At 37.5% G+C, this 14,028-nt stretch overlaps 1 long non-coding RNA gene across 1 annotated transcript; it reads left to right on the forward strand.

Annotated features, from left to right (window-relative positions):
- The first annotated feature begins 4,298 nt into the window (after positions 1-4,298).
- On the forward strand, positions 4,299-11,256 carry LOC122899302. The gene is made up of 3 exons (XR_006383102.1): positions 4,299-4,354; positions 4,563-4,624; positions 11,179-11,256. It is a non-coding gene; the product is annotated as an uncharacterized LOC122899302 (long non-coding RNA).
- Positions 11,257-14,028: the final 2,772 nt, after the last annotated feature.

Here is a 14,028-nt window from a genome sequence, read left to right on the forward strand (position 1 = left end):
GAAGAAATGCTTCGGTTCAAGAATTCTTGGGGATTCTTTGGGAGAGTATAATCTTTCCATCTCTTGGAACATTCCTTTTCAAAATTTTAACAGATCAGAACTGAGTTAAAATTTGTGAATTTCGTCAGTAAGGATGGAATCATTTTGTAGTCTTTCTATTTAGAGACCATAGGTTTTATCTCCACTTATCCAAAGTGTGATACTTCTTTCAGGAAAATGTTTACTTTCCACATTAATTCTGTATCCTCAATTCTTTTACTCTCTTCAAGACAGCTTTCAACGGAACAAATAATTAAAATAAAAACACAATGAAACAAAACTCCATAACCCAGGGATTAGCACTTTTAAATCTATTCAAATTCAGTACTTAAATAAATTAATATAATAATCTTTGGCTGCCCTATATTAAAATCCTATTATGAGAAGATTTTCTTGTTTTGACATTAGTGACTTAAAACCACAGGTTTTCTTCCACTGGCTCTCTGTACATTTTTCCTTAGATAAATTGCCTAACCACATTACCATCCGAGTCCTAGTCTAGAAATGATGTTACTCTAGATCATCACTCAGCTTCCTTCTTTCTTAAATGTCCTAGGCTTCCTTGGTACTTCTACATTATGTTGGTCTGTTTTCAAATTTAACTTCATGGAAATCCTGTAAGGTTAAGAGATCTTGGACCTATTTATTTTAACACTTACCTTGTTTGAGCCTTATCCACTCACCCAAATGGAATTGGGGAAGGGAGAAGGAACTATGTAGCTATGTTCGAGTTTCTCTGAGTAAACGAAGCTACCTTTAACCTGGAAATCGCACAAATTTTGTTTCAGAATAAGTTTTATTTAAAAATGTGATTATTCATTTAATGAGGAACTATATGCTAATCACCTTCAAAAATGCAAAAACACTCATTTCAGGTGGTTGTGGTGATCCATGCTCAACTGGCTGTTATCTTTCAAGTATTTATGGCTAACAAAATGGCCCAAGTCAACATCAAAGAAAATGCTCAGCAAAGACTCATTTTATTGTTCACATCCATTTTGAAACAAGTAGTGTATTGAAGAAGCCACATTTACAGATTCATCCCTCAAAAACCTCCATTTTCTCATTTCTTACATTTTGTGGTTTTCATCTTATCCATCTTGGACAAAACAACATATGACTACATATGACAACAAATATATATGACTATGTATATATTATATATAACAACACTATATGTGACAGAAAAAAATATACAATAAGATAAAATATATAATATAAAAATGTAACAAGAGAGTGACTTTATTTAAATAAAATCAGAATGTTAAAACAAATTAAGATATTTATTGTTTTCAAAAAACCCACTTTAAAAAAACCAGCTATTCAACTGACCAATTTAAAAATTAATGAGTTGAGGGAAATTGGAAGGGGAGGTGAACCATGAGAGACTATGGACTCTGAAAATCAATCTGAGGGTTTTGAAGGGGTGGGTGGTGGGAGGTTCAGGGAACCAGGTGGTGGTATTAGAGAGGGCACGGATTGCCTGGAGCACTGGGTGTGGTGCAAAAACAATGAATACTGTTACGCTGAAAAAAAAATTAATTTAAAAAAATTAATGTAAAACTACTCCTCAGTCATATTTTTACATTCAAAAATAAGAAGAAAAGAATTATACCTAAAAAGCTAACAGTGGGGGCACTTGGGTGGCTCAGTGGTTTAAAGCCTCTGCCTTCGGCTCAGGTCATGATCCCAGGGTCCTGGGATCGAGCCCCGCATTGGGCTCTCTGCTCACCAGGGAGCCTGCTTCCTCTTCTGTCTCTCTGGCTGCCTCTCTGCCTACTTGATCTCTGTCTGTCAAATAAATAAATAAAATCTTTAAAAAAAAAAAAAAAAAAGCTAACAGTGGCTATAAAAATTGAATGCCAAAAAAAATTTTTTTTTTAATTAACCCATTAAAAGGCAGGTGCAGAAGAAAAGGAACAAAAGACAGATGGGATTGGACAAATAGCAAACAAAGAACAACATGGCCGAATTGAATATATATGCATATATACCCCTAGTATAGAACATTTGCTTTAAATAGAAAGTCACATATGTTAAAAATGATAGAAAAAATACCATGCAAATTTTAATTTAAGGCAGCTGAAGTGGTTGTGTTATTATGAGACAAAATAAAATAGCACAAGGAAACTTCCTAGGGACAAAGTGGGAATTTTATGATTGTAAAGGGGACTGAGGAAGTAATGAAATGTAGAATGATGAAAATATTCTTTGTCTTGATTGGTCTGTTGGATACTTAGGTATACATTTGATAAAATTACCAAAAGACACACTTTAAATGGATACATTTGTTGCATATGAATTATATCTTAATAAAGTTAACAAAAAGGGGCACCTGGGTCAGTTAAGTGTCCTGCTTTTGATTTCACCTCAGGTCATAATCTCATAATCTCAGGGTCATGAGATTGAACCCTATGTTGGACTCCAAGCTCAGCAGGGAGATTCTCTCTCTCTGACCCTCCTGCCCTCCAACATGAGCTCCCTCTCTCTCTCTAAAATAAAGAAATAAATCTTAAAAAAAAAAAAAAAGTTAAAAAAAGATGAAGAAAAATTGACATCTGCCAACTAAACCATAAGTGGGTTAAAGGTAGCATTACAGCATAGTGATTCAGATTATATGCTTTTTGGCCAAACTGTAAGAGGGGAAGTCCTGCCTCTCCTCCTTACCATATAGAAAATTAGCTAAATCAGTTCATTTCTCTGTGCTTCAGTTCCTCTTTAAAATGAGCACAGTCATAGCTAAGTGGTCATTGTAAGGAGTAAATGAATCAATACAAAGAAAGTACTTAGTAAGCACTCAGCTGTTAGCAATTACCATGTCCTGTATTTTCTGCTTACCCCTGATTAACAGTGGACGCTTCTGACAACCTGTAACATTATTTTAATGCATTGAAAGGAGAGGAATGGGAGAAGAAGAAGAAGAAAGAAAAATAACCCTTTATTGGAAATCATTTTTTAACCTAGGGATTAATTAGAACTAATTTGCCTGTCTAGATTTTTAGCTTGAGCAATGCCAAACCTCTTCCTGTAATTTTATTTGCATAGTTGGCAGACACCCTGTGGGGAAAGATGGCAGCTGAATACAATTTAGAATTGTTGCCAAGAATTCTTGTTACTTGATTTGGATACTTTTAGGAAGAACTTCTGGACTCTGTCCTGTTAACACTGTACAGATAAGATGTGCTTAATTAATATGTTTGAATAAATGAATGAATGAGAGGATGTAAGACTCATTCTGAGTATGTGATGCTAGTGGCCCAACTTCATAACTTTATAAAGGAAAAACCCAAGAAGAAAACAAAACATGATGTTGGCCCAAGGGAGGTGCACAAACTTCTCAAAGCACCATGCAGCTCTACCATTTTATAAGATTTAGAAGCAGCCCCGCTCTTTGCTGTCCTATTGAACAATGGTCTCTAAATATTTTTTATTTTGCACCCCATCAATAAAAAATGTTTGTCTTTCATATATTTTATTTATTTATTTATTTATTCATAATTTAAATGTATATATTACTATGTTAATATAGTATGAACATTACATAAAAATATGAACAGGAGATGAAGATGAAATAAATAATATTTTTGTCTGTTGTCTTGCTAATTCCAATAGCTTCTTATTATTGTTAGCTACTATTTCGAGGCCAAATATACACTTAAGAATAAGGGTTATCTTCAGTAATAATGCACATAAATTCACATTTCAAGTGGTCTTCTTGTAACTGTGAACTCTCCAAGCCAACATTTTTTTGCTAAAATGATTTACATGCTCCCAATTTATATCTGAGAATATGGCTTAGAAAAACTCACACTAGGAATAGAACACATTATCAGCACACATTTTTTGTTATGTTATACATTATTAACATTGTCTTAAATCTTCAGTTTTTTGTAGACATTTCTCTAATCTTTTTATCTCATTTTATAATGCTTAAATAAAACTAGAAAACATTATTTGAGAATTCACTTCAGTGGGTCTACATACAATCTTATTCACAGTAAGATGAAATGGGATGAAAAATGGGAAAACAGCGACTACTGCATCGCTCTTCCATCGGGATCTGTCATGACAAGTGGCTGACATTATACCTGTGTGAAGGGCCAATATCAATCCACACATAAAGATAGTAAAGATTAATGTAAATCTCATTTTATATAAAATTAAATATAAATAGGAGGACTAATAATTTCTTCTGGAATCTTAATAGATCATCTTGCAGACTCACTGGGATTCAAGTACCCTCCTTGAAAGTCCAATCAGGAAAGAAAGTCCACAAGCCACCTACACAGGAGAGAACCCTCAAGGATGGCATGGGGTAAGAGTTTGTAGTCTAGATCTACATATTATAATATACACTTTCCTTTCCTATAACTGAACTTGATTGCTAATTCAACTCCTTATCTAAGGGCAGAAGACTTGATATAGTCACTTTTCTGCAAATCCAGTAAAATTTGTGATTATTGAGGCATTTTAGGTTTACATTAAGACAATTCAAAGAGTCCCTCTTCTTCCTTCTCTACGAGGTTTCATCCAAGATCTGAAGACAGGGAATGAAATGGAAGTGTCAGAGAACAGCGGCCAGGAGGTGAGTTGTGTTAGGGTAGTATCTCAGTATCTAGTTCTCAGTCGCCTTTGGACATTGGCACTCATCCCCAGTGCCTCAATGTCGGTGGTCCCTGACCCACATGAAGGAAAGGGCAGTGTCAAGAAACATTACAAGACTTTTGGCTGGAGCCACTGCTCAAAGCTAGACTTCGAGGCACCTATTGTCACCACTGATGAACTGGGAAGGGGAAAGCCAAAACAAAACAAAAAACAAGAAGTTGTAAAAGCTAACACTTTTGAGTTGAAAAGGGCTGAACTTTTGAATGATTTAAAGGTCTCTGGGACAATTAAGAAAAAGGGGATAGTCTGTGGAGAGAAGTTCTTGAGAGGGTGGAAAGTCTGAGAAGTTCAGGGCAGTGAAGGAGTTGCCTTGGGAGTGGCAGCATTTCTCACAGTGAAATAGAAGGCATGGCACAGCATGGGGGCGCAGAAGCAGGGAATCTGGCGGACTGGAGGGGAGAAGATGAGAAAACACTTGCCTGATTTTCTGCCCTGACAAGGATACATTCATCAACTAAAAATAAACCTTAAGTGAACTGAGATTATCTAGGTGTGGGGGAGATGAGGTAGAATCAGCTTTGTGGAATTCCTGTTTGAAACTAAGTTTGAATGTAGGAAAATAAAGTTACATTTCTGACACAACTGAGTCTTATGGGCTGGGATCATAGTGATACCCTCCAAACCTAGGAGCTTCTATCTACCAAACATACACACTGTGGAACCAAATCATCTTGAGGTGAGAGATGGGGGAGAATTGGTGGTTGGGAATGAGGAGGACTCCAAAGTCAAACTAATTTCAGATAAACCTCTGGGTCTGAGCAAATTACTAAATCCTTAAATTTCCTAGGTAGGTGCATGGGAATCTATGTAAGGAAAGAAACAATCAACAGAGCTTTATGAATTGCTACAAAAATTCAGTCTTCTAAATGCCTGGAAAATACCTAGGAAAGAGTGAAAGTTATATTAGAGCCCATTCCTTAGGTTCTGAATTTCTTTAAAAAACTGTCTATGGAAGCACAGAAAGACACAGAGTTCTGGTTACCCTGCAGATTTTCCATCAGGTAGTGGCTTGGGGTATGAGAGTTCAGACTCCCCAATAAAGCCAGAGAGAACCACTTAGTCCCAGAGAAAGAACTCCATCAGACAACTGCTAAGTATTTAGTCTGGAGGAAGCACTTTTTCTTTTTCTTTGCCTTTAGGAAAACAGTATTTCGTTCTTAGCTTACACTCTTTTTCTTTCTTTTTTTTTTTTCAATTTATTTATTTTCAGAAAAACATTATTCATTATTTTTTCACCACATCCAGTGCTCCATGCAAGCTGTGCCCTCTATAATACCCACCACCTGGTACCCCAACCTCCCACCCACCCCCGCCACTTCAAACCCCTCAGATTGTTTCTCAGAGTCCATAGTCTCTCATGGTTCACCTCCCCTTCCAATTTACCCAAATTCCCTACTCCTCTCTAACGCCCCTTGTCCTCCATGCTATTTGTTATGCTCCACAAATAAGTGAAACCATATGATAATTGACTCTCTCTGCTTGACTTATTTCACTCAGCATAATCTCTTCCAGTCCCGTCCATGTTGCTACAAAAGTTGGGTATTCATCCTTTCTGATGGAGGCATAATACTCCATAGTGTATATGGACCACATCTTCCTTATCCATTCATCCGTTGAAGGGCATCTTGGTTCTTTCCATAGTTTGGCGACTGTGGCCATTGCTGCTATAAACATTGGGGTACACTCTTAAAAAGAAACCATAGCTAAAAACAACAGAGACCATGCAGGCTTAGGAAGACTCAACAGGTCAGAGAGAGGCCCCTGACCCTAGGCAGCCTAAGCTCAACCAATATTTTCTTATACTGACCAATTGTGGCAAAGACTAGCCAATCACCATGCAGAGGGAGTGGGTATGGCTAGAACTTTGGTGGGGAGACTAGCTACATTGTTTGTAAACTCTGAGTGCTATAAGGCTTGGTTTGCTGGGGGAGAGAGACTAACCCAGTTCGTACCTATTGTCCGGGAAAAATGAGAAATCGTATCCCCTTTCACTTACAAAAGTGTCCGAAGCTTAGACAAAGTGTACAATGCACCCTAGCTATAAGCAAAGCCAACCCTTCACCCCTCATGTAAAAGTTTTCATCAGAGCTCATTCATGAAGGATGGCTTCAGCCTGTGTGATGGTCAGTGTTCTCAGAGGAGGGCAGGGAGAGGCAGGAGTGGCTTAGGCCAGTGCTAGAAGGAAGAAAATCCCCTTTAAGATGACTGGCAATTCTATGAGAGAAAACAAAGGTTGCTGAGAAGAGAAGCCAGAGAGCTTGGGAGCTAGTGAGTCCCTTTTGGGGCCCAGGGTAATTCACTGGCTACCTTTCCCCAGGCTGAGTTCTGAGGGGTAGTACAGAGTGAAATCCTATATATGTTTGGAGGAATCTGAGAAACGGAGTTTGTACCTCTGTTCTCAGGTGGAGAGAGAGGAGGTAGCAAGATTATTTAAATTCCTTTCATACCCAGAAGCAGAGCAATGTTAAAATAGGGTGGCTATTTGCTTATCTAAGTAGGTGTGTCTGACACAGAACTTTCCTGAGCTAAATGTGCTGAAAAGAAGTGTGAAAATAGCTAAGTGTGAAATGAAACCAGAAAGGCCTATAGCCAGGATGTGGTAGTTACCTGAGGGAAACTTTGGAAGAATGGGACTTCTCAGCGAGGGTACCACGGCATGCATAGTGATGAAAATCGAGGACAAGATGTATCCCACCATACTTTGCTCCCTGGGGACCCACCATCATCACCTGGACTGTATGCCTAACAGCAAGGATGAAGGTGGGGGTAAGAATAGTAGTAGCCAAGATACAGGACCTCCTGAAGACCAGCCACTATTCTATGTAGTTTACATATATAAACCCATTTAATTCTCACAACAATCCTAAAATATAAGTACTGTTAGGAGATCCATTTTGCAGATGAAGAAGCAGGCACACACAGAATAAAAATCCTGGATTAATTTAGATTAAGTAGAATTGACTGACATCAGTTTCATGATAACTCCTAAACTAGACTGCTCAAAAAATTATATATGTATATATGTTTAAATTATGGCATGCTTGAACTCCCACAAAGATTTAAACCCACTGAAAAGATGCTTAGGGTGAATTCTTAATTATGAGTTATTATATATAACAGATAATGGCAAATCCAAGTAACAACATAGTTAACAGACACACACACACACACACACACACACAAACAAACAAAACCCCAAACCAGAAAAAGTCAGAATAACTGAAGCAATCCGAAAGAACAGGATAAATGCCACAATCTTTCCTTTTCAACATAAACCTAGCCTTTCAGTGTTTCCTCATTCTCTCATTTACTAGCTTCCTCGTAACTTCATTTTTCTCTCTTTGTGGACCTTGTTTTAAAGTAATTCAATGCTGTTTTTATCAACAGCTTAAGTTTCTTTCACAATAGCCATGTTTAGACCAAGTTTCTTGTCCCTGTTCATTCTGCCTTTAACACCAGTAGATCCCAGAGTAAGAGTAAAAGTGGAGGCCCATGTACTGCTAAAGACATGTTCTAGAATTTCATGGGGTGACAATTGGTAAAATATCAAAAACAAAAGAATTCAATTATTATTGTCCATGTCTTACTGCACTGTTAATGAACACCAACATATGAATAGGCAATAACAGCAAGCATAATTTATGAATTATTATACAATTATTCCATAAAATATATTTTCTTGCCTTCATTTAAGCAAAATAGGGGGTAAACATCAAGATTTCCTCCCTATTTTGTATTCTATTGAAAGCAATTATTCTAAAGGATTAAAAGAAAATATGTAGCTGTATTCAATATGTAGAAAGCTTGCACAGTCTCATTAGAAAGTAGATTAAAATTAAAATAAAAATGTAAAATGAAAATTATTTTGGTTTTCAAAGCACTTTCCTTCTGAAATGTCTAACATTATCTACATTTTTCATTTTATTTTATTTCTTTTCAGTGTTCCAAAATTCATTGTTTATGCACCACACCCAGTGCTCCATGCCATATGTGCCCTCCATAATACCCACAACCAGGTTCCCCCACCCCCTCCACTCCCCCTCCCTTCCAAAACCATCAGTTTGTTTCTCAGAGCCCACAGTCCCTCATTGTTTATCTCCCCCTCCGATTATCTCCCAATATCCTGTGTTATTCCTTATGCTCCACAAGTAAGTGAAATCATTTAATTGATTCTCTTGCTTGACTTATTTCACTCAGCATAATCTCTTCCAGTCCTGTCCATGTTGATACAAAAGTTGGATATTCATCCTTTCAGATGGAGGTGTAATACTCCATAGTGTATATCAACCGCATTTTCCTTATCCATTCGTCTATTGAAGGGCATCTTGGTTCTTTCCACAGTTTGGTGACTGTGGCCATTGCTGCTATGAACATTGGGGTACAGATGGCCCATCTTTTCACTACTTCTGTATCTTTGGGGTAAATACCCAGTAGTGCAATTGCAGGGTCATAGGGTAGCTCTATTTTTAATTTTTTGGGGAATCTCCACACTGTTTTCCAAAGTGGCTGTACCAACTTGCATTCCCACCAACAGTGTAAGACGGTTGCCCTTTCTCTACATCCCCTCCAACACATGTTGTTTACTGTCTTGTTAATTTTGGCCATCCTAACTGGTGTAAGGTGGTGTCTCAATGTGGTTTTGATTTGGATCTGATTGCTAATGATGATGAACATTTTTTCATGTGTCTCCAACATTATCTACTAAAATTATAAAGCCAATACAAAAGGCTAATGAATATTAAATATATATAAACTAATATTAAACATTTTAATTTTTAAAATTCACGTAAGTCTTGTTATGTGTGTCAATAAAGTGTGAACCTCTCAGAATCCTAGCATTCAATTTTCATCTAGTTTAATTGGCCTCACAATGTATATCTAAAAGTAATATAAATTACATACTACTGACAACCTTAAAAATAAAATATCCAGCCACTTTACTGCAAAATGAGTTTATTTGGGGATAACAGAGGAATCGGAATTCCAGCAATGGAAACTATGGTGAGCTATAAGCAAGTCCAGAGAACAAGGGAGTGGAGGTTTCTTTCACAGAGGAAAAGAAGGACTCAAGGAGGGGCTGTTTGGAAGGAAACAATGCTCAAGGTTGTGGCAACTTATTGGCTAGAATGTAGCAGTTTCTCATTGGCTGGGTTGTTGCTGGGCAAAGAGCAAAATTTCCCTTCTTGCTCTTGGGGTGTAAACTAAGCGTCTTCCTGTTGGGTAAAATGAATGGCAACAAACAGTACATGGGTGAAGGCTCTCCGGCCAGAGCTTCCCAGCCCTATTTTGAATGACGTTTTCCTTCAAAGTTTTCACAAGGCTGTCAAGTGTTCCTCCACCACATGCAACTGCTGTGAATGCTGTTAGAATTTATAGTTAAAACTGGAACCACAAATTGCAGTATGGAAAGACACAAGAAACAGTACGACTGGGATTATGGGAAATAATATTTTGTAAGGCAGGAATCTACTGCATTCTTATAACCTGTAAGAAATAATTTGACCAGTCAGTTTATCTTCGCTAAATGTTTCTCCCTCTCAAGTCCTCCCTGCCCTTGAAGCCTTGCTTGTCTGACAGAGGCAAAGAAACAGACCACAAACATGCACAGTAGTTAGGCATTGTTGCCTTTCATTTCAAGTCTTTAATTTCCTATAGGCACAAAAAGTGGTTCCCTGGGGCCTATATGGTATTAGTCATGAGAGGGGATATGTGGGGTTATAAGTCAGGCTACTACATTTAGGAGCACCAGAACCCTAAAAGCGGACATGCATTTCGTTCCCCTAATATGGAAATGTTCGCATATACACCCATATATAGAGAATACGAATCGCTTAGTGCTCACTGTTACCACCATGGGCACGTGTTCTTTAAAAATGTATTCAGTATCACAAAATATTTTCAAAACTCAGGGAAATAAGGTGTTAGCCTCTTTGTTGATTTGCTCCTTTAATAAGTTTAGGTATCAAATCCTCCTTCTGTTGAATTTCACTGGGTTCATATGGGGCTAACCCTCTTTGTTTCTTGCCTCAGTGGGAGAACCGATATCAGTCATTGCCCATCCATGAACCTTCCTCTAGAGCTAAAAGGTTCAGTACAGGAGCATATCTCCAGTCAATCTGACCCAAATATTCCAGGAATTATTTGCTAGAACTATTGGGGAACAGCAGTCTCTTCCGTGGGATGTTTAAGGTGGGAGTTAGGAGTCTGGGCTTGTTGGTGGCTTTCTTGTCAGTCACATGTTTAGTCCTAGAAAAATCAAGCCAGACAGAGACAAGCAGAAAAACAAGGGAGAGGGGCAGGTCTCTGGTGACACAGCTAGAGCCCCTGAACACAACCATTAATACACAGACATAGAAGGTAGGGAATATAGACAGAGAACAACAGCGTTGTTGAAGGGCCTGGACTTTTTTTTGAGGAGGCATACCTCTGGACTCTAGTTACATAAATTGATTGATTCTTTTTGTTTAAATTCAGATTGAGTGTCTGCGTCTTGCAGGACAAGAGCACTGTGAGTAATTTAAGTTAATCTACAATAACGTGATTAAGATGATTAACAGACCCAATGTAGACATGACAAGGCTGGAGGAAGGCAGATGGGAGAGTGTCTCTGTACTCAATGGTAATACGAGGGATACAAATCACCCCATCATAAAAATTGTGTATTGAAGATCTTCTGCCAGCTAGTTTAGTAGTACTGAGTATCTGTGCAGCAATGATGAATTGGTTTAGTGTCCTCAAATAAGAGATATTCATTACTAGACCTTTTATTCTGAATATATTCTCAAAAACTGTAATGTTGCAGTCAAACTGTATGAAATGTATAGCTATTATAGATAATATAAATGCATTTATTTATTATCAATGGTAGTTTATTTTATTATGTGTAATTTAATAGAAAAGGTATTTTCTTAGCTAAAAAAGCATGTTCTATGTTTAATAATGCCATACTTCTTGGAGATTAAGTAGTTTAACTATATACAGATTTATTGTAATATATTAAAACAGAAGACTCTCTTAAGACTCTTTCATGAAAAATATGCAATGTGGTTAAATAATTCAGTTGAGTAGTGAAACATGTCAGTACCTTTGCAAATAAAAAAGTTTATTTAATTTAAACATAAACTTGCAAGTTGGTTAGGTTTTTAAAACTGTACTGCTAAGAATTATAGAGACCTGTGGCCATTCCCAAAAAAATTTTTAAAAATTAATATGCCTGTGGAAAATGCCCCTGAAATAAATTCTTAACTTCAATAGAATTTTATGTTCACGGGACGCCTGGGTGGCTCAGTTGGTTGGACAACTGCCTTCGGCTCAGGGCGTGATCCTGGAGTCCCGGGATCGAGTCCCACATCAGGCTCCCAGCTCCATGGGGAGTCTGCTTCGCTCTCTGACCTTCTCCTCGCTCATGCTCTCTCTCACTGTCTCTCTCTCTCAAATAAATAAATAAAAAATCTTTAAAAAAAAAAATTTAAAAAAAAAAGAATTTTATGTTCAAATTTTCAAAATAAGATACAGAATTTGTTACACAATGATGATAAAATATACCCTTTAAGCAACATTGATGAGTTTTATAGGTTTTTGTTTTTTTTAGTGTTTATATATACCATATAAATAGATACATACATACATACTTCTGTGTGTGTGTGTATGTGTGCGTGCACTAAGTGAGGTGCTGACCCAAAACAGCTTGGAAGTGAACAGTCTATGCTAAAAGAACCATCTAGGGAACATTTAATTCTTCGTGGTTTCCAAACTAAGATTGCTAGATCGACTTTATGCTGTTAATAAAACTATTTAAACCAAGTTAAGGACTACTTAATATTTCATCCATACATCATCCAATTGCTTATTAAAATGTCTGTGCCACTGTACATTTCCACCAGCATGAGACACACAATAACTTATTAAGATTAAACTCTTAACATATACCAGGAACTGTGCTGAGCACATTAAGCTCATTTAAATCACCATTAATCACTGTAGGAAGTAGGTGCTATTGTTATTCTCAATTTGCTCTAGGAAAATGGAGACTTGCCCAGGGCTGGCAATCTCAGAGGCATAACCACCATTGTCTCAGGTCTGTGAGCCTCAGAACCAGGCTCTTAATCACCACACCATATTGCTTTATTTTGGCTAATTCAATGGTCGGAAAAAATAAAATATGTATTTTATTCACATTCTCTTATTATTTTCTCAAACATTTGTTTTTCCTCCTTTGTGAACTGTTTTCTGGCTTTGATGTGGGAAGCAAAGGCAGAAGAAAAATAATTAAGAAATGTCTTTACTACTTACAGCCCTTCCACGAGTCCTTGAAACAGCTACAGTGACCTTCCCCTAGGGACCCAACAGCCGGGATAAGAGAATCAAGGGTCAACACTTTGCTAAGGGCAAAAGGCAATCTTAGCCCAACCTGCAGGATCCTGTGTCTACTTTAACATAAATACACCTTTAGAAACTTTATCTCTACCCCCCAGATACAAGTTGGCAATCATCCTCTAAGTGAACGACCCACCCACCAGTGTACATCTGAAGGGTCTCATTGAGTAAGGGACAGGCGGGGCTAGGTCGGGAAAGATCCGTCGGTAGGGGGCTATCATCAGGCACACAGAAATTCCAGAAATGCTGAAGCCTAACAAAATCAGAGATAAGGGAACCAACCAGACCACCCTGCCCTGGTCATCAGGGCAAGTCATCTTGTGATCAACAAAGAATAACCAGACCCCCAAAAAGAAGCTGTGAAATGTGTTATCACCAATCCTTACTCAGATCAAGACGTCACAAGCATGTTAAGGTTACAAGCTCCCTGGTAAGTTTAAACAAAAGACTGTCGATGGAGGCCCATGCTGGCAACTCTGTCGGAACCCCACTCACTGAGAGCTTTCTCTGTATCCTTGCTTAGTAAAACTATCACTTTCCTCACTCTCCTTTGTCCGTGAGATTCATTCTTCGACTCCATGAGACAACGACCTCGCTCTCCCACTTCAGTATCATCCTTTATTTTTTAATTTGAATACTAATGCTTTTCATAATTGTTTTATTTGAGTTCTTTTACTTTGTCTAAGCAATTATATTTTGCACAATTTTTATCTTTCGTTTTGTATAATGAACTTTTTTATTTTAAAAAGTCTGTTCTTTTATTTTTTTTAATTTTAATTTTTAAAATTATTTATTTATTTATTTATTTTTATTTCTTTTCAATGTAATAGTATTCAGTGTTTTTGCACCACACCCAGTGCTCCATGTAATACGTGCCCTCTCTAATACCCACCACCTAGTTCCCCCAACCTCCCAACCCCCACCCCTTCAAAACCCTCAGGTGTTTTT

This window comes from Neovison vison, chromosome 1, assembly GCF_020171115.1.
Source record: "Neovison vison isolate M4711 chromosome 1, ASM_NN_V1, whole genome shotgun sequence".
Lineage (NCBI taxonomy): Eukaryota > Metazoa > Chordata > Mammalia > Carnivora > Mustelidae > Neogale > Neogale vison.